Below are 21,256 nucleotides of genomic sequence, written 5' to 3'. Positions count from 1 at the left end.
ATAATTGCAAAATGCATCCCTTGCTTCAGTTCAGAAGTTTCCCTAGACAGCGGCTCTCACTAAAGTGTATGCTTTGAGGGCGCTTAATATGACACACTATGCATCCTAAAGCATTTCAAAGAGATGTCTCTGATCCTGGCACCGTTGCCCCTGCTCTTTGAGGTTTGAGGCACTGGGAAGGGAGCACACCCAAATTAGGAGGGCCAGACCAGGAGGGCTGCACATGCATGGTTGTTAATCATCTTCTGAATGCACTAACGATGCTAATGCTGTAAGTGACAGTGGCCCATCTTTAGGGCCATGATTTAGGGGCTCTGAGCGGAAGCCCAGCTCTAGGGAGTAAATGCATGAATTCTCCACTGATACTAAACCTCCCAATAAATCTTGCACACACCAAAAAGCCCTAAGCACTAAATCCCAGAATCCGGTAATTGAAACCCTCCAAGCTCATGGGGATGAAAAGGTAAATGGCCCACGTGTGTTTTTATTATAGTTTACCTGATTATCTCCCAGGGAGACAAAGGAAAGCAGGGTCTTCAAATTAACACACCACATTTCACACTGTGGAAACAGTATCTGTAACATGAGCATATGGCTGAAGGACTGAGTTCTATGCAGCAGGGCCTTGGGATAACTGCAATTTCACCTGATAAATATCCAAACCTGATGTTACACTGTTGTCTCTGTATTGCATCTCTTTGCTGTTCTCCATTGCCCCCTGCTGCCTGCTCTGTGGGAGAGCCAGATGCATTAGGAATGGCTTATAATATTGTTCACAATTGTGGTTGTGCATTTCATATATATAAAGAAACAACCTAGTGCTGTGCTACAATGCTATCAACACAATGCTGTGGATATTAAACATTATAAGTTCAGCTTGCTATAGAAATGGTTGAGTTTATCTTCTTAATCACAAAAAGCTAGATGTGAGACCCAGCACTGGGTCTCTGCTGGCACAATGAGACTTTGCTTTCCTCTCTACCCCCTAAAGTCCCTTGATCCAGAAGGTTGGGGGGACCCTCTGGAACAATTTTTGGAGTGCCCAGGAGGCTGGATGACACCCTAGATTGTATTATTCCACTTTATACATTGTAAACTAGGATTTAGGAGAATCACTTGTCCAGAGCCATTTAACTAAGTTTGTGTCTGAGCAGGAATTTTATTTCAGTTCTCTTATTTCTGTAAACCTCACTGTTGAGATGGGCTGGTAGCAAGTGATGATAAAATCTATTACTGTGTCTGTTTGTTTGGGATTTATTGGTGGCAGTTTCTTCAAGGATGTCCTCATTTAGATAAAGAATAAAAAGGTACAATACCCCCCCCCACATCTCCTAAGAAAGAAAAGTGCAAGCCAAGGATACATTGGTCCATTTCTTCTTACATTGGTCACCAACATAGCACTAGATCACAAACCTACTAGGAAGTCTTTCATGAGATAACTAAGAGATGGGGCATTCAGAGTCAGTGCCAGGATGGGATGCTCTGCTGGGACATGTTTTCCAAGACATGGACAACACCAGTGCAGCGCCTTGTTAGTGTGGTGCTCTCTGGTTTTTCTTCAGGTCTTTTCAATGTTTCAAATTCTAGCTATGCTGTTTGGAAAATCAGAGTGCTACAGTTCAGGGTAATCCTTATAGCTCTACACTGTTCAATGAGATCTTGGTTCTTGGATCTCAGTTGTCTCAGGTTCAAAATCCTTAGCATGTATCTTTGTATTGGGACCTTCTGGTATCCAGAATGAAAGGGGCATGGTTCAGTGGCCATGAGAACATCATCTTCACTTTCTGTAATAGACTCTGTGACCTGATTTTTTGGGGGATGAGACAAAAAAAAGCTTCATTCATTTTAATACATTAGCAGGTAATGTCCTATGTCTCCTACAGACCACAGGGTGCTATGAAGTTGGCATTTTGTCATGAGCTCCCAGCATGCAGTCTAATGTATTATTCTGCCATTTAACTAACCCAGATTCAACTTACCCAGCACTCTAATGGAAACCAGTGTGAGGGCTCCAGCTAACAGTAGGGCTCCCCCCCCCACCTCCTCAAAATCTTTTCTAGAAGATCAGGAGAACCCACCCCCTGCAGAACAGCAAGTGGGGAGGGGGGGCATTCCATCTGGCAAGAAGAAATTCTTGTGCTGACATAATGATAAGAAGAGTGTGATGTTGACTTCCTCCCACTGTGTTGAGGTGCAACCCCTGGGAAGTGTCAAAACAGACTAAAATGCATCACACAATATGTTGTGAGCTAATGGCAAAATGCTAATTTTTCAGCACTCTGTGTGGCTACAGTATCCCATTTCCTCTAGCACCCCTCTCATTGGATCTGTTGCCTCATGTTTGTCTTATTCAAGCCCATTAAGTTCATTTCCTTGAAGGTTCTCACCCTTCTCACATGGAAGCATTCATGCATACAGCTGTACTTGCAATAGCTTCCTTCCTAGAAATACAAAGCCATGGCAGGGGGAAGTGGAGGAACTCTGTATGCATGATATAGGCAGATGGGGCTAGTTGGTGCAGCCCCTGTGCCCCCACCCCAATACCTGCTCACCATGTAAGAATGATTCAGGGTTTGCTTGCCAATTTCCTTCCCCTCCTTTTCTTCTATTCAGTTCCATATTCTAGATTTCTGTTGGCTTCTATTTTATAAAATCAATAAGCTGTAGCTATCTCTAAAACTGGAAGGCAACTTCTATATGGAAAGAGATTTTCAGGTAGGTTGACTTTACCTGCCGAGTAGTCTGAGGAGTTATTAACCCTTTCCTTTCTTACTGGCTGTCCTGCCAACTGTACAGAATTAACTTTCATGGTAAAAACAAATTTCTTTGTGTTCCGCCTTTTATATTAAACCTTGTTTTTCAGGAAATCTCTACTGTCATTACAGATCAATCAGAATGCTCATGACTATCAGTGTTCAACCAGGTTTTGAGCCGCAGCTCAAAAGATGCATATAACCCTGGGAGTGTTGGCAATGAAATGTCAAATTAAATGAACTGCTGAGAAAGACAAAAATAAGCAAGCAAAGAAAAATGCAGAGACAAATTTGCTTACGATGCTTTTGAATGAACTGCTACCTTTTTCAGAAGATCTTGAAAATTATTATGGCTAGTTACAAAGAACAAACAAAGGAAGCTTAAGAGAGAAATATTTACCCACACGCAATTGATCTTTGAAGGGCCATGCCACAAGTGTGGCAAATGCCAACAGCATAACTGAGTTCTAAATAAGATTGATGTAAGATGAGGATATCATTTTCTAACAATTAATATATCTGGGTCGTACTTCCTTTTAAAATGGGTGTCCTTAAATATTTGACTACAAAAGACTGGAAATAATCAGTCTTTATAAAATCTTTATCCAATTTCTGTCTGGAGTGGGTTACTGCAGTTGTTGTTCATATGCAGTAAGGGTGGTTTAATCCTTGTTGGTCTGTTTGCTTTGTGGATGCTTGTTTTGAAAGAGATGCTAAACGTTAGAGTTCTCCACCGTGTCCTCATTTTCTACTTTGGGCCCTTGAATCCCTAAGCAGCTTCATAAAACGCACTCTGAAACTTGAATAGAGCTTGGGGCACATTCCTTGAAAAGTGCTGGAATCTTGCTGAATTTGAGGGGATGTGCATATTAAAACACTCCAGCTCGAGCCTTATGGAGAGGCATCCGCCCATCATTTCTCAGGTCACCGCTTGGCTAATGGTCTATTAATTTGTTCAGTCATCCCATGTGAGTCAAACTCAATTTCTGGTCTGTGATTCTTCCCTGTCAGCAATGTGATTGATTGGACGTATGACTGTCAGCGGCTGCTCCAAATCCGACCCCCCACCCCGCATCGTCCACCACTGCTCACCAAGATGTCTTCCCATCGCTTTGGCAGGCACATAGACACACATACACCTACACACACAAATCTCTCCTAAAGAGCAGTCCGTCTACTGCTGTATACCCAAGGATTTGTCTCTAGCAATGAAAAATGACAGAAATATTTAAGGACAAATAAGGTTTACAAACCCAATTGAAAATTATTACAGAGAGGCCTGGGCTGCAGATGGGCCCAAGCTGATGTGCAGAGGCAATCAAATCGAATTTCCTTATCGCGTTGTTATTTTAGGGCGTTATCTGGTGCCGTAATGCAGTTATAAATTCAATTTTGCTGCCGAGCATTTATTGTTTACCATTGCCTGTTTGCTGGAAAAAATGTAAACACTTCACGGCTGTAAAATTAATTTCTGGCCTGAGAACTAAGGTAGGGGGTCGGGGATGGAAAGATGGAAAGAAAATAAGAAATCAAAACGGAATGCAAGGATAGAGCATGGGTTGTGTGCTGGCATTCCTGTATTTCTCTCCCCTCCCCCCAACATCTAAACCTAAATGTTTTTCAGTTCCTGCCTTTTGCCTAGTTGCACCTGCTTCATTTTGCAGAATGAGAAGTGAAGTTGGGAGCCAACCATTTTAATTATCAGATGTGGGCTTAAATCTGAGAGGTTTGGTTACAGAGCCGGATCTAACTCTGCCATACACTCACTGAGTGGCCTTGGTCAGTGCACTGTCTCTCCACTTCATTTTCCCATCTGTGGAATGATCTCCCAGAAAATGATCATGAGCTGGGAGAGAAGATGTAACAAATCCTGTAACACACTTTGCAAACACGATATGCCATGTAAAGCAGTCATAGAATGGGAGTAGACTGATTGCTTCTGGCCAGTTCTCCACTGCCCTCTTTCAGGAGAGGCTGATACTGGAATAGCAGGGAACACCCCTTAGAATCAACATCTATAGTCTCTTTGCAGCGACCCCTGTTGGAAAATGTGGGACGTCACATGATTCTCCAATCCTGAATCAAGTGCACCTGCTCCTTAGTATGAAGCTGGACTATAACCTCCTTTTCCCTTCTCAGTTCCAGTGGCCTGTTCTTTCCCCTACCCGCATTCAGGCTGAGCAAAGCCAGGAAATGCAGGTTGCTGCCAAAGAAAAGTTGAAGGTCTCCCATTAATTCAAGACTAAAAATGACAAATTCATCTTCTACGACAATTAAATGAAGTCAGTAATTGATGCTAATTGATATTCAGCTGGGAGGGCTCTTACTGCTTCACTGCACTCTGTCATTTCGCATGCCTGCTCCCCCTTCTCCTCCGCAGTGGCGTTCCACCATCACCCTAGGCATCTGTGCTGCTTGCTAGGAACCCATCCCAGTGGCTACTCTTTGCTCTTCCACATGTTCAGCATTCAAACCCAGGAAAGCCATGTAGGCTTCATAGGACTGTGGTTTCGGCTTTCTCCGTAGATACCCCCCCCACCAAGGCAGGTAAACTCCAGGCCTAATAGAGTTGGCAACAAAGGGTTTATAGCCCACAGCTGTGTAAGTTCCCACTTAATTTTTATAAGCCCGGCATAAGAGCCAGCAGGGGGTAAAGCACACTTGGATTTTCTCTCCTTAAAATATTATGGTGTTAGCACTTTTCTGCAAGACCCGAAAGGAATGACAAAGGGGGGGGGGGAGAGAGAGAGACCTGGATGTGTATGTGTTTGGATTTTTTTTTTTTACAAGATTCCTTTAATCTGAAGCCAATATGTCAAAATCAAATTAAGCCTTGGAAAGGGAATGGGTTCCGTGTGCCAAGTGAGCAAGCTGGATAGTAAATGTGCAATTGTTTCTGGGACTGTTATTAAGGCAACATGACTGTTGCCCATTAAGGAAACATGACATCACTTCCTCAGGAAATAGCACAGAGTTGGAGAGAGAGGCATTCACAGCCGGTTGTGCCAATCAAGTTTGTGATGAGCAGGAAACAAAAATAAGAGCATAGGTCTCACAATAAGGGGCATGGGTCAAAGGTCAGATGGACCCTAGTGGTTCATTCAGCCTGGCTGACATTCCTTTGCAGCCACAAGAAGAAACTACATTTCAGCTTCTAAAATATGTACCCTCTTTTATCTGTCCTGATAGTTGTGTACTGGATTGGTCAACAATTTACATTATGAGATACTATAATAGGTTTGTACATTATAAAGTTATTATAGAAATCGGTAGAACTTTCCTGTGAGTTTTCAAAGCAACTGTAGCACTATATTGCAGAAGGGTGATCTGTCCCCATCCATTTAGTTGTGGGTTAATTCAGATGCGTAGGATGGTAATTTAGAAGGCAAACTGCCGCCCCCCCCCAAAGTTTCCATGAGAAGTGACTTTGTCAGTGGTCTCTTCCAAGATCTTTATCGCAAGGAAGAGTTTCAAGTAGTAATGGAACTTCAATGATGTAATTTATGAGTCCTCTTTTAATGTCACAAATAAAAACAACACACAGCTTTCTTTTCAGGTCATTTTGGGTGCCCGCTGCCTTCTGGGGGAGCCTTTGGAATATGGACAGAAATGGCCCATGTGTTGCTTACTTGCTAGCTTGCTATGCCTTTGTGTGGCTTGGTGCAAATCAAACCCACCCCACTGCCTGTGGGATTCAAAACAGTTTGCATGATGCCATATGTTCTTAAATTTACGGTACCATGTGGTGCCACTGAGGCCTTTTAATTTTTTCATTATAGACCAGGCAAGTATCTATGGCAAATTTCACAGACCAGAAGAAATTGAGATGTGGTCCCTCTCTCCAAGAGATTCTTAGTTTGAATGTTTGTTGTTTATATAACAACTACAAGAGCATGGTGCTACAGGAACTGCAATCTCCTTTTTGCACCAGAAACCCAGGCCATTTGAGCACCTTCTGCTGGCTGGCAATCCACCATGCAACATGAACACACAAAAGTTGCAAGAGAGTTGCATGTAAGAGAGAACATGATGGCCAAGGCAATGTGGATGAAGCAGGCAATTCCCAGACGCCCCATGCTCTCTGGTTTCCAGGAACAAAGAGGGAAATAAATAAAGTGATCCAGACAATTTTGTATTAAACATACGCGACATGAAGGCTTCTCTCCCTTCCCTTCCCTTCTCTCCTTACTAAGTTCTATTAAACCTGACAAATTATGACATACAGACATGTAATGCAAACTGATCCATTATACATTTAAATATGCTGCACAGAAGCAGTGGGGAAGCAGTGTCTGTGTGGGTGGGAGGGGGAATAGGAAGACAAGTGTATTACATGGATAATGTATTTGACGTATTAATAAAACAAGCAGCATTGCTCCGGCCAGGCAATGGTCGAATGCCGATAGGCGATGATGGATCACAGATTGATGGAATCCAGATGTTTAGAATCATAGTCTTGGGGCCTTTCTCATATTGACTAAAAGTAAAAAATGCAGCGCTGTCAGCACATTAAGTCTCCCTGCCGCTCTTGGAGGCTGCTGAAGTGATTATTTATTTCTGAAAGCCAGCACTACCCAACCCCCAGTCTGCTTCCTCTTAGCTGGGCCACCTGGCTGCAAGGTGTGGGGAAAACCTGGACCTTGTCCCTTACCTCCCAGTGAGGTCAAACTCCAGGATGTTCTCTGCCAAATCAAAAGCATGAGCCAGCCTATGGAAATTAAACATTTTAGGTTTCCTGTGCTTTCTTCACAATGACCTGTTTGCTTAATGCTCATTTCAAACTTTTTCCTCAGAATATTTTCATATAAACAAAATTAGCCCTGATTTGATTTGATAGGGTGAGTTTTCACCTAAGACAAATGTCCCACGGGGACTGGGACGGGGGGTGCAGTCCTCCCTGGGTGACATCTCTGAGGGAGGTGACAAGAAGGCACTACACGGGGGGGAGCCGGCCCGCTGCCCCTGGGTGCAGCGACGCAAGCCGCCACCACCGCACCCTTGCAGCTGTGTGTGGAAGATCCTTCCGTTGCCACTGCAGCCGCGGGCGGAGGACCCCTCCGCCACTGCTGCAGCCACGGGCAGAGGATCCTGCCGCTGTCCATATGGCGCTCAAGCGAAGCCGTCAGCAAACTGCCCAGCGGCGCATGTGCAGCGGCACTATGTACACCACATGCGTTGCGCCATACATAGCAGTGTCGCACATGTGGCATACATATGGCACATGCACCGCTGGGTGGTTTGCCCCACCCCCGACACCCCGCATCAGGTGCTGGTTAGCCTTCCTTCGCCCCTGCTTGGGGAATGAACCTATTGTCATCTCTTTTGGGACAGATTGTGATTTTAATTTATGTAAAATGCACTAAGTGGGGCATAAGCCTTAGAAAGTTGAGCCGGAAATTGTATAAATAAAGCAAACTTTCAAAGTAAATGGCACACAGGAGCAAAAGGACTTCCTCTTTCAAGAAGAAGGTGTCTATGCAGAGTGTTGATTAGCTGCTCTTCTGACAATCATGAAACCACTCTTGAGTTTTTAAGATTAAAAACAACAACAACTAAAGGATATTGGATTGGCTTTTGGGGGGGGGGCTGGTAATATGACAGATATACACTGAAATGGGTAAACATGCCAGACACTTGTGAATGGAACTCCAAGTGTCTGCATAGCAAGAAGGCCAGAAATTCACAGTGGAGTTGGAACAGATACATATGTTAACAGAGATGTGATAGTGATGTGGAAAAAATTGGCACCCATGCCTTGAAATAGATGCTATCTAGTCACAGGCTATTTTGTGTGCACTCACTGACCCCATGACACACATGTGCCACAATGGTGAGCAGGATTTAAAGAGGAGTGGAGAATGGATCCGATGGGTCCGATTCTTAAAACCTCCACCCACAACAGAGCAAGTTTGACAGGACCACCCAACTGTCGGTCACCTGGAATCATAATGATGTCAGGTGACACCTGTTGAACTTCAGAGGAGGTAGCTGTAACAAGCAATTAGCTGATCAGTGGTTTGAGGATTTCCCTTTGAAGAAGAAAAAAAGTTACATTTTAAAATGGCGCGTTTCCCACTCTGCAGAGGAAATAGTTTCAATCCAAACTGCTACCCCTTATCCTCTTGGCTGCATTAGGGAATTTCCATCAGAGCTTCCTGTGAGCCCCAGCCAGCTGATTGGTCCTGATAGGGAGTCCACCTTGCAAAGGACCCATTGGTAGCTCCCCATAAGCTCCCATTTCTTCCTTTGAAACCATGTCTGTACCTGCCCCACACCTGGCGTCCCATATGATGTCAGCTGCAGGGTAGGCAGGTGTGATTTGTGGGAAACATCCTCACAGTCCAAATTGGGACCTGTGCCAGACCTAATTAGGCCTGTGGGCCAGAGGTTCTCCACTCCTGGTTTAAAGAATCAGGGCAAGGGCTCATTCTATAAAAATCTGAGTAATTCATCCACACCTGCTTATCACTTCATTACCATTTTCACTAGAACTTGACACTGAGCCAGTTTGGCAAGTGCAGCATTTGCCAACTTGGTACCTTCTAGATTATTTTGACTACAGCTCTTGATTAGCTTCAGCCAGCACAGCTGGGATTTGTAGCCTAAACTATCTGGAGGGCACCAGGTTGGCAATAGGCTAGTGTTTCAGTTACCTGGCTCTCAGACTCCTACAGCTCATGATACTTTGCTCTGAACCCCGGTGCTCAGAAAATTATGTGAAATGCTCAGCTTCTGAATCTCAAAATGCTTCAGTCATGGTTACAGACAAAAAGCTGGGAAATGTGACTGTTAAAAGCTCATAAAGCAGAAAGCAAATAAAAAGGCCTTAGATTTATTAGCTTTTAAAATCTTGTGATTTTAAAACCACTATTTTTGATTGGGTATAATCTATTGACTTTTGATGGTACAGCAGTCCCGTTGTCAGGCTTTATCTGTTGGTGCAGTTCATTTGCATGCTTGTGATTTCACCCTGGCATCTGGCTGACCACTATCAGAGGCAGAGTAACCTTGCTGTGACCCTTGCCTGTGAATTCTTATGTCCCGATTTTTGCTTTTGCTCTAATTAATTCAATTTCTTTTTCACTTTCCCCTCTCAAAAGAAAAACTCAGGGTTGCATTAGATTCAAATGCAGTCCTAAAAAAGGCAGGCTTCCAAATCAGTGTTTAAGAACATAGTGCTACATGCTACCCTCAATTTCTGCCAAGCAGTAGCAAGATTCCTGGGGACTCCAGTTGCTTACTCAGGGTAACGTTTCCGTTGGGAAATTGAGGCACAGCAGAGACTAGTGTTTTTAAGGGAAAATGTGTTTTTTTTACACATGTTTACATACAGAGCCTTCAATGGAGGGGGTGCAGAACATTATGCCCCAAGCGTGTCTCTCATTGCTCCTATCATAGCTTCAGCGAGCTTGGGTTCAAAGTCATGACCCTGGTCTCTTGGTGCAGCCTCCTCCAGCCAGCGCCACTTGGAGTGCTCCTTACTTCCTCCTAGTTGTTCCCAGAACATCTTACCAAAAAACTTCTGTGTGGCATCACATCCGTAGTGCCGTTGCAACCTCCCCCTCAGTTACCTGTAAGGTCTTTTGTTTTGTAGGTGGCTTAGGGGCAAGGCCACAATCTCCCTCTGCCCCTCTGTCTGGCAGAAAAACAAGCTTAGCCTGTCAGCTCTGTTTAATTCCTGCACCCAAGAATCTAGAGGGGGAAAGCCGGCATCCAGGGATCTCGGGAATCCCTGTTCCCCCACTAAACCATAACAATAAGAAGATTCTGCTAGGTGATGCCAATGGCCCATCAAGTCCTGCATTCTGTTCTCACAGTAGCAAAACAGATGCTTGTAAGAAGCTCGCAAACCAGACATGAGTACAACACTCTGGCCAGCCACCATTCCCAGATACTGGTATTGAGAAGCATAATGCTTCCAACCATGGAAGCAGAACATAGCCAGTATGGCTAGTGGCCATCAATAGCCTTATGCTCCACAAATTTGTCTAATCCTCTTTTGAGAGCCAGTGTGGTGTAGTGGTTAAGAGTGGTAGACTCGTTATCTGGGGAACCGGGTTCGTGTCTCCACTCCTCCACATGCAGCTGCTGGGTGACCTTGGGCTAGTCACACTTCTCTGAAGTCTCTCAGCCCCACTCACCTCACAGAGTGTTTGTTGTGGGGGAGGAAGGGAAAGGAGAATGTTGGCCGCTTTGAGACTCCTTTGGGTAGTGAAAAGCGGGATATCAAATCCAAACTCCTCTTCTTCTTCTCTTCTTTGAAGCCATCCAAGTTGGATGCCATCATCCCTCTAGAACAGATTCCATAGCTTAACTATGCAGTATGGGAAGAAATACCTTCTTTCATCCATCCTGAATCTTCCAACCTTTGTCTTCATTGAATATCTCTGCATTCTGCTGTTAATAGAAAAGGAGGAAAACATCTCTCTATCCTCTTTCTCCGTGCCATGCATAATTTTATAAACTTGTATCTTGTCACCTCTTCCTCATCACCTTTTCTCTAAACTAAAAGGCATCAAATGCTTCAAAGCTTTCCTCATAGGTGAGTCATTTGTTATGTTAGTTACACTTGGGAAGGCTCATGAGTGCTGGATTAAAAAAACTGCATTAAAAAAAAACAGGCTGCATTCACAGTAACCTGTTCGTAGCACAAAAACAGAATTGTTCTTAATACAAAATTGTTCATGTTCATCTTCACCATGCTGCTTTCAATCTAGATTGATTCTAGATCCTGTCTTCCTTCCCTGCACATGTCCCAGGGGAAGGGAGCAAGAAGTAGTGACTGTGAAGTATATGGCCACCCTCAATGTCATTGAGCAGATGTGGATACACCCCCAATTACTTTGACCACCTACATCTGTTTTCAAATGGACACACTGCAAAGTAATGCAATATCAATCTGCAATGAGCTTTTATTTTTTGAATAAAACAGCATTTTCAATAAGCAGTTTGCAAGGGCAAAAAATATGCAATAGATCTAAAATGTGTGTGGACTTGCATAGAAAAAAACAAGTACTGTCTCTATTGATTTTAGAGTAAAATGTTGTGTGTACACAGCCTTAGTATTAGAGGATCTCAGAAATGAAACTGGGAAGTGGAGCTCAGTTCTTGACTTATTAGGAGTTCTGTGACAAGTCAAGTGAGTATCTTCTTTAATTAAGGATATCTCCCAAATTTTGGATATGCATTCCTTTTGTGTGCCTATCAGTAATTTCCCCATAGTATCCGAGACCTTAAGGGGCAAATAAGCTCTGAGCTTCTTGCTGCAAATTAGTCTATATTTTAACGTTGGGCTTAAAGGAACTAGGGTCCAGATCTGCGGGCCATACTGACTTGGGGACTCAAGGAGATGCATAGGTTTGGGAGAGAAACCCAACAATGAGGAAGGTCGTTTCTGGTCTTAAAATAAAACATGCTACAGCATAGATTGCATAGCATTGTTAAGATTTATCAGAAGACAGGGAAGGCTCCCCCTCCTCCTTGAGAGAAAGATGGTGGGGACAGGAGAGTGACAAAGTATGCCGTTCCAGTAGAGTGGGAGATGGTCTGCTTTAGCTCATTAAATACTGCAATAAAATATTAATAGTTATTGTCCCTCTATTTTTTGTAATTATAATCGCAAAGAAGGATCTGCTGCAACTCACTAATGTATTCCCAGCAGTGGGTTGCTTTTTAATACCGCAGCGGGAGGGTTAGTGGGGAATAGAAGCCTTAATATGTGACTAAGAAAATAGTAGTATGGTTAGGGTAACTAGTACCCCAGCCCAAGATGTTTTTTTGTCACATATCTTCCTTCCAAGGCCAGCTCAACCAATAGGCAGAGTGAAGCAGCTGGCTCTGGCATCAGTTGCTTGGGAGTTAAGCATTGAAGGATAGAGTTGTAGTGTCTTGAGCTGGCCAGGCAGCAAAATGCCTGGGGCCAGTCCTACTGTCTTCAACATGTGTGTAATCCTAGTTTGTGATATTCTGTTGTTGCAAGCATAGTTGGTAGTGAAGCTGGGGATAAAGTTCCCTTCCTCTTTCTCTGGCTCCAGAGCTCCCCTCTGGGTAACCTCTTCATTACAGAAGCATAGAGCACTGATTTGCATGCAGATAGTTCTGGTTCAGTTCCTGGCATCCCCATGTAGTTCCAGGGGGAAAGGGCCCCTTTCTGAAAATTTGGAAAGCTGCTGCCAGTCAGTGCAGACAATACTGAACTAGATGTACCATAAGTCTGATTCAGTACAAGGCAGCTTCCTTTTTCTTTTGAAATGGCATATGGGTACCTCCAAGTATTAGACAAGATGTGGAGAACATTTGTCCTCCAGATGTTGCAGAACTACAACTCCTATCAGCCCCAGCAAGCGTAGCCAATGGCCAGGGATGATGGAATTTGTAGTACTGCAACATCTGGAGGGCCAAAGGTTCCCCAGGCCTGTCTCTTCCGGGTGGAGTATCAACTCTTCTGTCTTTCCTAACCAGATTGTGCCAACTTGTGGAAGAAATTATATCAATGTACCCATATGTCCTCTCTTTCCTCTGCTCGCAATGGGGGCTTATAGAGAGATGATGAGACCCTGCTTATAGGCACTCCAGGCTCCTAGAGTAAGTGTCCAAGGGATCCATTGCTCTGGCTCCTTCACACACTGTTTTCTTAGTTTGTGTTTCATGTAGGGTTATGGCCAAAAGTGCTACAGTAGCATTTCCAGACTGGAGGGAAATTCCTCCACTGCAGGTGAGGAGAGTACTATATCTCCTATATAAGCTTCTCCTATGTCCAGTTATGAGCACATACTTTCATGTTGGCTCAGCAAATCTTAGAACCAGGTGGTGCTGTGAAGTTAAGCAGCTTTACATGGAAGTTACTTTTACTGGAATAGATTGGTGAATTTGCATGTGGTGAAATTATTATGTGATGGCTTCAGCAGATACCCAGCTAGCAGCTGAATCCATATCTACCACAGCGGTACTCATCTTCCCAAGGTAAGTTGAGCTGCAGTATAGCTTATAAATGTGAATGAGTTGGGAAATATACAGATGACAAAGCAGTTGCACAACATCACTATGTGCTAAAGTCCAACATCTATTCAACACACATTCCCAACACGCTAGTTACTTGGCACTCAAAAGTCAGTTCATACACTGGCAGGCGGCCAGATTCCCCCTTCCCCTTTTTTCCTACCCAGATTGCATCATGCTTGTGGCATATGGGTTATATAAATAGTGTGTCATGAGCACAAATTGCAGTTTTGTATGCTACATTCAGCCAACGCTAGAAAACTTTGCAGTGGACTGCAAAATCATAGGCTATACTCATCATTAATTACTCAGACATCCCATTACCCAGGAGCACAGTGCATCTGGCCATGTGCCAAATGGCGATGCAAATTGACTCCTCGAATAAACATTGCTTTAGATGTTGTAGCCTTTTCAGTAGTTCTGAAGTTCCACTCAGTGCTGCACTTCCTTTTTTTAACATCTGTTCTTACAACAGAACAATTTCTGACTTATTTGTCGTGAAATCCCCATTTTGCAGTCCCAGTACACAATTGGGTGCAGGACGGACCTTGCCTCAGGTAGATGTTTTCGAACTCTGTTGTGCTGTAAGCTGCCACTTCGCATGGCTCCATCTCTAAGGCAGGTGAATGATCTTTGCTGACCCCTGCTGGGTATAATACATGTGTGCAAAGCAGGTTATCTTGCTTGATCTTCTGTGGTACCATTATCAATTAATTCTGTACCTGCTTTGTATCCCTGTCACTCTTTCCTTTCCTACATCCATGTTGTTTCCTTTATATGTTCCTGCATCTCTGTACTCCTGCCTTCCACCCTTGCCTTCAGAAGGGTTTCTTACTTGCCTTTAATGTTGTTTATTGCCTGCTCCAGGGGACGCGGGTGGTACTGTGGTCTAAACCACTGAGCCTAGGGCTTGCCGATCAGAAGGTCGGTGGTTCGAATCCCTGCGACGGGGTGAGTTCCCGTTGCTCGGTCCCTGCTCCTGCCAACCTAGCAGTTCGAAAGCACGTCAAAGTGCAAGTAGATAAATAGGTACCACTCCGGCGGGAAGGTAAACGGCGTTTCCATGTGCTGCTCTGGTTCACCAGAAGCGGCTTAGTCATGCTGGCCACATGACCCGGAAGCTATATGCTGGCTCCCTCGGCCAGTAAAGCGAGATGAGCGCTGCAACCCCAGAGTCGTCTGCGACTGGACCTAACAGTCAGGGGTCCCTTTACCTTTACCTTAATTGCCTGCTCCAGATGGGCCATATTGACTGAGTTTGGCTGATCCAGTCCCCAGATTCATTTGTTGTTTCCATCATGGACTAATTGGCTTCTAGGCTTCATACCTGCAAGCCCCTTCTACTAAAGTGGGTCTTGAACATAGGACTTGACCTGGCTGAAATTAGGAGTTGGATCCACCTACAGCCTGCCATATGATAAAGCAGTACCTAACTATTCCACAAAATCGTGGTGTGTGTGTGGAATCTCATCAGCTATTGAAGTAAAATTGGCATTCATACATACGGAAAAGAACACACATGTGTAATACTTTCTTCCTTGCTTAAAAACCCAAATGAGGCTTTCTGGCATGTTGCTCATAATAAGCTGTGTTTTGGAAATTTCATAATTTTCATATCTTCATCTTCTCATGCTCTGCTTGGACTTTGGGGGCAGCATCATTTTCTATTGCTTTGTTTGACCTGCAGAGGCAGTATATCCATATTTCTTGCAAACTTGTTGTTGTTCAGTCGTTCAGTCGTGTCCGACTCTTCGTGACCCCATGGACCAGAGCACGCCAGGCACGCCTATCCTTCACCGCCTCCCGCAGTTTGGCCAAACTCATGTTAGTAGCTTCGAGAATACTGTCCAACCATCTCATCCTTTGTCGTCCCCTTCTCCTTGTGCCCTCCATCTTTCCCAACATCAGGGTCTTTTCCAGGGAGTCTTCTCTTCTCATGAGGTGGCCAAAGTACTGGAGCCTCAACTTCAGGATCTGTCCTTCTAGTGAGCACTCAGGGCCGATTTCCTTGAGAATGGATAGGTTTGATCTTCTTGCAGTCCATGGGACTCTCAAGAGTCTCCTCCAGCACCATAATTCAAAAGCATCAATTCTTCGGCGATCAGCCTTCTTGATGGTCCAGCTCTCACTTCCGTACATTACTACTGGGAAAACCATAGCTTTAACTATACGGACCTTTGTTGGCAAGGTGATGTCTTTGCTTTTTAAGATGCTGTCTAGGTTTGTCATTGCTTTTCTTCTTGCAAACTACCCAAAGCTTATTGCTGCCAAAGTTATTTTAGCCTACCTTATTTTGTTTTCTGACCAGGCTAGCATATCTACTTAAAGGAACAGTGCAGAGTTTCTGCAACCCAGCCACACATCTCATATCCTGAGTTAAATCCTCCATCCAATATTTACATTGTTAAACTTAATGTTGCCAGCATATTCTTGAGTTACTAAGTAGAAAATTCTTAGTTCTTTTCTGTGGCCACTATGTATGCACACTAATCAGCTCTGTGCCTGTGCAGAGCAAACTTGGCAGAGTAAACTTGGAAACTTCTTCAGTTTTAGCCAGGGAACTGGTGCTTCTTCACAGAAAGGGGAGGAATGCATGCTTAAAGCTGAGAACCTTCTTGCTCAGTTCTCTTCTAACTGTTGTATAAGCAAGAGCTTTGGAGAGCTCTCTGCCGCATTTAGTCAGTTTCCCCCTTCTTTTGGACCACAAGTTCCCCAGTTTGTCTGCTTGCTTGTGTGTGTGTACAAAAGTTTAGTTGTCCACATTGTAGCCACATTGTCTGTGATTAAGTGGCTGCCTAGGCCACTTTGGTGGTGATGGTGGTGGGAAGCTCCCCATATTGTCTGGCCATGATAGCCATCTATCATAAAATCCACATTTTACCACTGAATTGAAGCAAATGGCAATTGGGTTTTTTTTCCCACAGGGACAAATAAACCCTGCTTGGACAAGGAGCTTTAAAGTGCGGACTTTTGCCTGGGAAAGGTGGCAAAAAGGAAATCTGGATAAGCCCTCAGAGCTATTCTGTCTGTAAAGGTGTGAGTCCAAACTGTGCTTGCTCAGTGGTTAGGGAAACACATTCTGTGCATGCTCAGAGATACTTTTCTTTGTTATTACTTCAGGACTCAGCCTTGCTCCAGAGTTTGAATCCTGGCACAAATATGTAAAATGTGGCAGCATGGTACAAGTCAGCCTGTCTGTATCAGTACATCTGCTGCTCCCTCCTCCTCCTTGTTTCCACTTGTTTCTATGTGAATAAAGTGATTGGCTTTGCATACTTTCAGTCAAGCACTTTCACATCTCCAGCTACCAATTCTGCCTCCCAAAGGCCTTTTTTTCAGGAGCCCGTCCCACGTGTGTCTGGCTTATTGTACTGAGCAGCCAGTTTCTCCCAGAAAGACCCTGGCCATTGGTTGCACTATCCAGCAGGCTCACCTGCACAGAAGGTCTGGTCCCATCAGCCAGCAGGCAGAAGAGAAACGGTGGTGACAAGCTGCTAAGCGAGGTGGAATTAGGAGGAATGATAATAAATGTAGATGGTCAGGCGGGAAAATAAAATGATCCATCTTTTGCATGTTCGCCAAGGTGGCTGCCCCCTCCCCATGCCCGTTCAATCAGAGCCTGTCAGACCTCCGGCAGCTTGGCATTTTTGTGAAGAATCTCTTGGCTAAAAATTGTTGTCATTCCTATTTCCTTGTTATCAGTCGTCAGCACCTCGCCAGCGCCCGGAGATTAACGCCGAATCACCGGGCAAGCATCCATCCCCCAGGAACCTTCTCCATTACGCCAAGCTCAACGGGTCCCTCCCGCCTCACCTCCCCCATCCATCATCTTTAACGCTGACAGCCCAGCATAGGCCTCTCAAATTTATCTCGCTGCGTCCTGGGCAGGCTCTATCCGTCAAACCAAGCAGGGCCTCCTCTCTCCCCTGGTTTGTGGGGGGGGGGGAGGAAGCCGCCCGCGTGAGGGACTCGGGGAAAGATTGGTCCGAGATACACAATTAATCACGGCTCGTATCAATTTGGTTGATTTACTCCCTGGAGAGAGAAGGGGTGTAAACACGGTGTGTGCAGAGGCAGCGTGGAGACATAATGTGTCTGTCTATAGGAAAAACATTAACAGATCATCCCTGTGGCTGCTGATTGATGGGGTTGATGGAAGAGGGACAGCCTAGTGCTGGCAGTAGTGACAGACAAGAGGATGCCAAGGTGTTGGTCCCACTTGAAAGAAGTATCCTCTTACCAAAGGCCACCTCTGCATATAAACTAGTCTCCACTAATCTGTTGAAATTGCGGTCCTGTTCACAGAGGCAGTGTCTCTTTTCCTATTTTTAGGGCCAGGTATGAAGGGCCCAGTTTTAACCACATAATGTTGCAGTTGCTAATATGGGATCTGGCAGAGAATATATTTGTGTCCCTTCCTATTCTGTCCAGTGGGTTTTCTAGTAACATAAATAGCACTCCAGTGTTCTGGGGAGGTCATGGAAGGTCATGTTCACACACAACTTTTTCTAGAGTGCTTATCTTCTCTGACAGGTGAAACGCTTGTATTTAGGGAAGGAGAGCAAGGAATACAGTGGTACCTCTGGTTACGAACTTAATTCATTCTGGAGGTCCGTTCTTAACCTGAAACCATTCTTAACCTGAGGTGCCACTTTAGCTAATGGGGCCTCCCGCTGCTGCCACGCCGCCGCCACGCGATTTCTGTTCTCATCCTGAGGTAAAGTTCTTAACCCGAAGTACTACTTCTGAATTAGTGGAATCTGTAACCCAAAGGGTTTGTAACCCGAGGTGTTTGTAACCTGAGGTACCACTGTATAGGCAAGACAGGAGAGCCTCGTTTAAGAAGGTGAGAGGGATGAGCTGACAGAGAGACGTCAGGCTATAGATCCAATAGATATATTCCCTGAAGAGCTGCAGTGTAACAACTTCCAGTGAGCCAATGCTGATATTTTAATGGAAAAAAATAAATATATTGGGAGGTATCCACCAACCATGTTCAGTCAGTGCAAGAATTTCCACTTGCGCAATGGAACACCCCCACTCAATTCTCTCTGTGCATGCCTCACGTCCTCCGCAAATCTGCTTCAGAGGATTGAGGGAACCCCCAAGAACTTACTTAAGTGCAGGATGCAGTGAAGTTTGGAGGCAATAAAAAAAATGCTTCAGATTCTTTTTCCTTGTCACATTGCACTATGGAAAATGAGAACAAACAAGAAAATGTCACTGTGGTACTGAAAATAATACGTATAAGATTTGTGTTAAAAACTTAGCTGTACACTTGAAACAAGTTTTTGACAACCCCCCCCCCCCATAATTATATCCTTTCTTTTTGGGCTAATAGAAAATCAGCCCATTTTCCTGGCCAAGATTGGTTTCTTTTCCTTTGCCACCTGGTGGCCTTGGCACAGTTATCCTGTGCCCCAAAGAGCAGTGGCTCACCTTGCACTGTGGTGTCTCCTGGATATGACCCTGTTGCCTATGAATGGCCATAATGTAGTATGAGGAAAAGACTGAACTTAGTACCATGTACATTGGGCCTAGACAAAAAGAATATTAAGGACCAATATGATAGCCTTTTATATGCCTGTTGTCTTTGTCCATGGAGTTTTCTTGGCAGGGATACTGGAGTGGCTTGCCTGTTCCTTCTCCCAGTAGTAATGTATGGAAGTGAGAGCTGGACCATAAAGAATGCTTTTGAATTATGGTGCTGGAGGAGACTCTTGAGAGTCCCATGGACTGCAAAAAGATCAAACATATCCATCCTTAAAGAAATCAGACCTGAGTGCTCACTGGAAGGGCAGACCCTGAAGTTGAGGCTCCAATACTTTGGGCACCTCATGAGAAGAGAAGACTCAACTCGACTAGCATGAGTTTGGCCAAACTGTGGGAGGCAGTGGAGGATAGGGGTGCCTGGTGTGCTCTGGTTCATGGGGTCACAAAGAGTTGGACACGACTGAACGACTGAACAACAACAACAAATGATAGCCTATCTAAATGGATGCCAAGAAGATGAGGAGCAACTGTTTAATACAGATGTTAAATAGAGATATCCCAAATGCAAATATGAAGGAAAATTATACAGGGTGCAGCAACAGGTTCTTGATTTTAATATGGATTGCCATTCTCTTCCACCACCTTGTCCCCTACTATTTTATAGATCAGCCTTCTTCTGATTTGCCATCCAGTAGAGCTTTTCTGGGTAATGAAGGCCAAATCTGGCCAATCTGGCCAAAAGGAGATGACAGAACTGACAGTAGCTCACTGACTTGTTTTTTGAGGATAAAATCACTTGCATCCGCCAGGATCTTGACTCCTCTGTTACAGCAGATGAATCTGTCTAGTTCTGTTGTGTTGGATGAATTTCAGTTTGTAAGAATAAAGGATGTAGACAAGATGCTCAGATTGGTCAGGGTGCCACTTGTGCTCTGGACCCTTGCCCCTCTTGGCTGATAATAACTAGCAGGGGGAGAGGACAGCTGGTTGGGCCAGGGAGGCAATTAATACCTCCTTATGAGAGGGGGTGGTCCCTGCCTGCTTAAAGGAGGCTGCGGTTAAAACTGTTCCTCAAGAAACATTCCCTGGATTCGGAAAATCTAAATAATTAATGGTCAGTTGCCCATCTCCCCTTCTTGGGCAGGGTTCTTGAGTGGGTGGTCACGGACAAGATCCAAGTGCTCTTGGATTTAACTGATTTTCTAGATCCATTTCAATCAGGGTTTAGGCCCAGTTTTAATTCAGCAGTTTATGATACCATTGACAATGATATCCTTCTGGAGAGGCTGTTTGAGTTATAGGTGGGTGGCACTGCTTTGCGGATGGTTGTTTCCAGAGCATGATGCTTGAGGAGTGCTCTTTGACCCTGTGTAGCCTTCAATGTGAGGTTCCTCAGGGTTCAATTTTATCCCCCATAATGTTTAACATCTACATGAAACTGCTGAGTTCCAAATTTATTTGTGTATAATAGCTGGTGGTGAGTGTACACCCTACTCACAGTGTGGTATAGATCCTGTATGTGAGTTGTGCATTAGTGCATAAACAGTGTAAAGCTGATGTGGGGAACCATTGGCCCTCTGGATGTTGCCGAACTACAGCTCCCATAATTCCTGGCCATTGGCCATGCTTTCTGGGGCAAATGGGAGCTGAAGTTCAGCAATACCTTGAGGGCCAAAGTTTTCCCACACTTGGTGTAAAGCCACATCACCCATCCAAACACACCAATTGTAAGGAGTTACCATTTCAAAGAATCATAGTATTGTAGAGCTGGAAGGGACCACAAGGGTAATCTAGTCTAACCCCCTTCATGCAAGAATCTTTTGCCCAACATAGGGCTCAAAGCCATAACCCTGAGATTAAGAGTCTCATGCTCTACCAACCTGAGCTATCCTGGACAGAGCTTGCAGATCATAATGAGTGAAACTCCTGCTTTGCTGGTCCAGTTCTGCTCCAACTGAGTATCATTGTCAAATCTTCCTTTACTTCCCCGCATTGTCCTTAGGCAGATCTGG

At 44.5% G+C, this 21,256-nt stretch overlaps 1 protein-coding gene across 6 annotated transcripts in view; it reads left to right on the top strand.

Annotated features, from left to right (window-relative positions):
- Positions 1-21,256, top strand: part of RNF220 (ring finger protein 220) — a 335,093-nt gene that overhangs the window by 155,053 nt on the left and 158,784 nt on the right. The window lies entirely within an intron of this gene.

The sequence above is a fragment of the Lacerta agilis genome, chromosome 6, assembly GCF_009819535.1.
Source record: "Lacerta agilis isolate rLacAgi1 chromosome 6, rLacAgi1.pri, whole genome shotgun sequence".
In the NCBI taxonomy this organism is placed as follows: domain Eukaryota; kingdom Metazoa; phylum Chordata; class Lepidosauria; order Squamata; family Lacertidae; genus Lacerta; species Lacerta agilis.
This window is presented reverse-complemented; position numbering and strand designations above follow the sequence as displayed.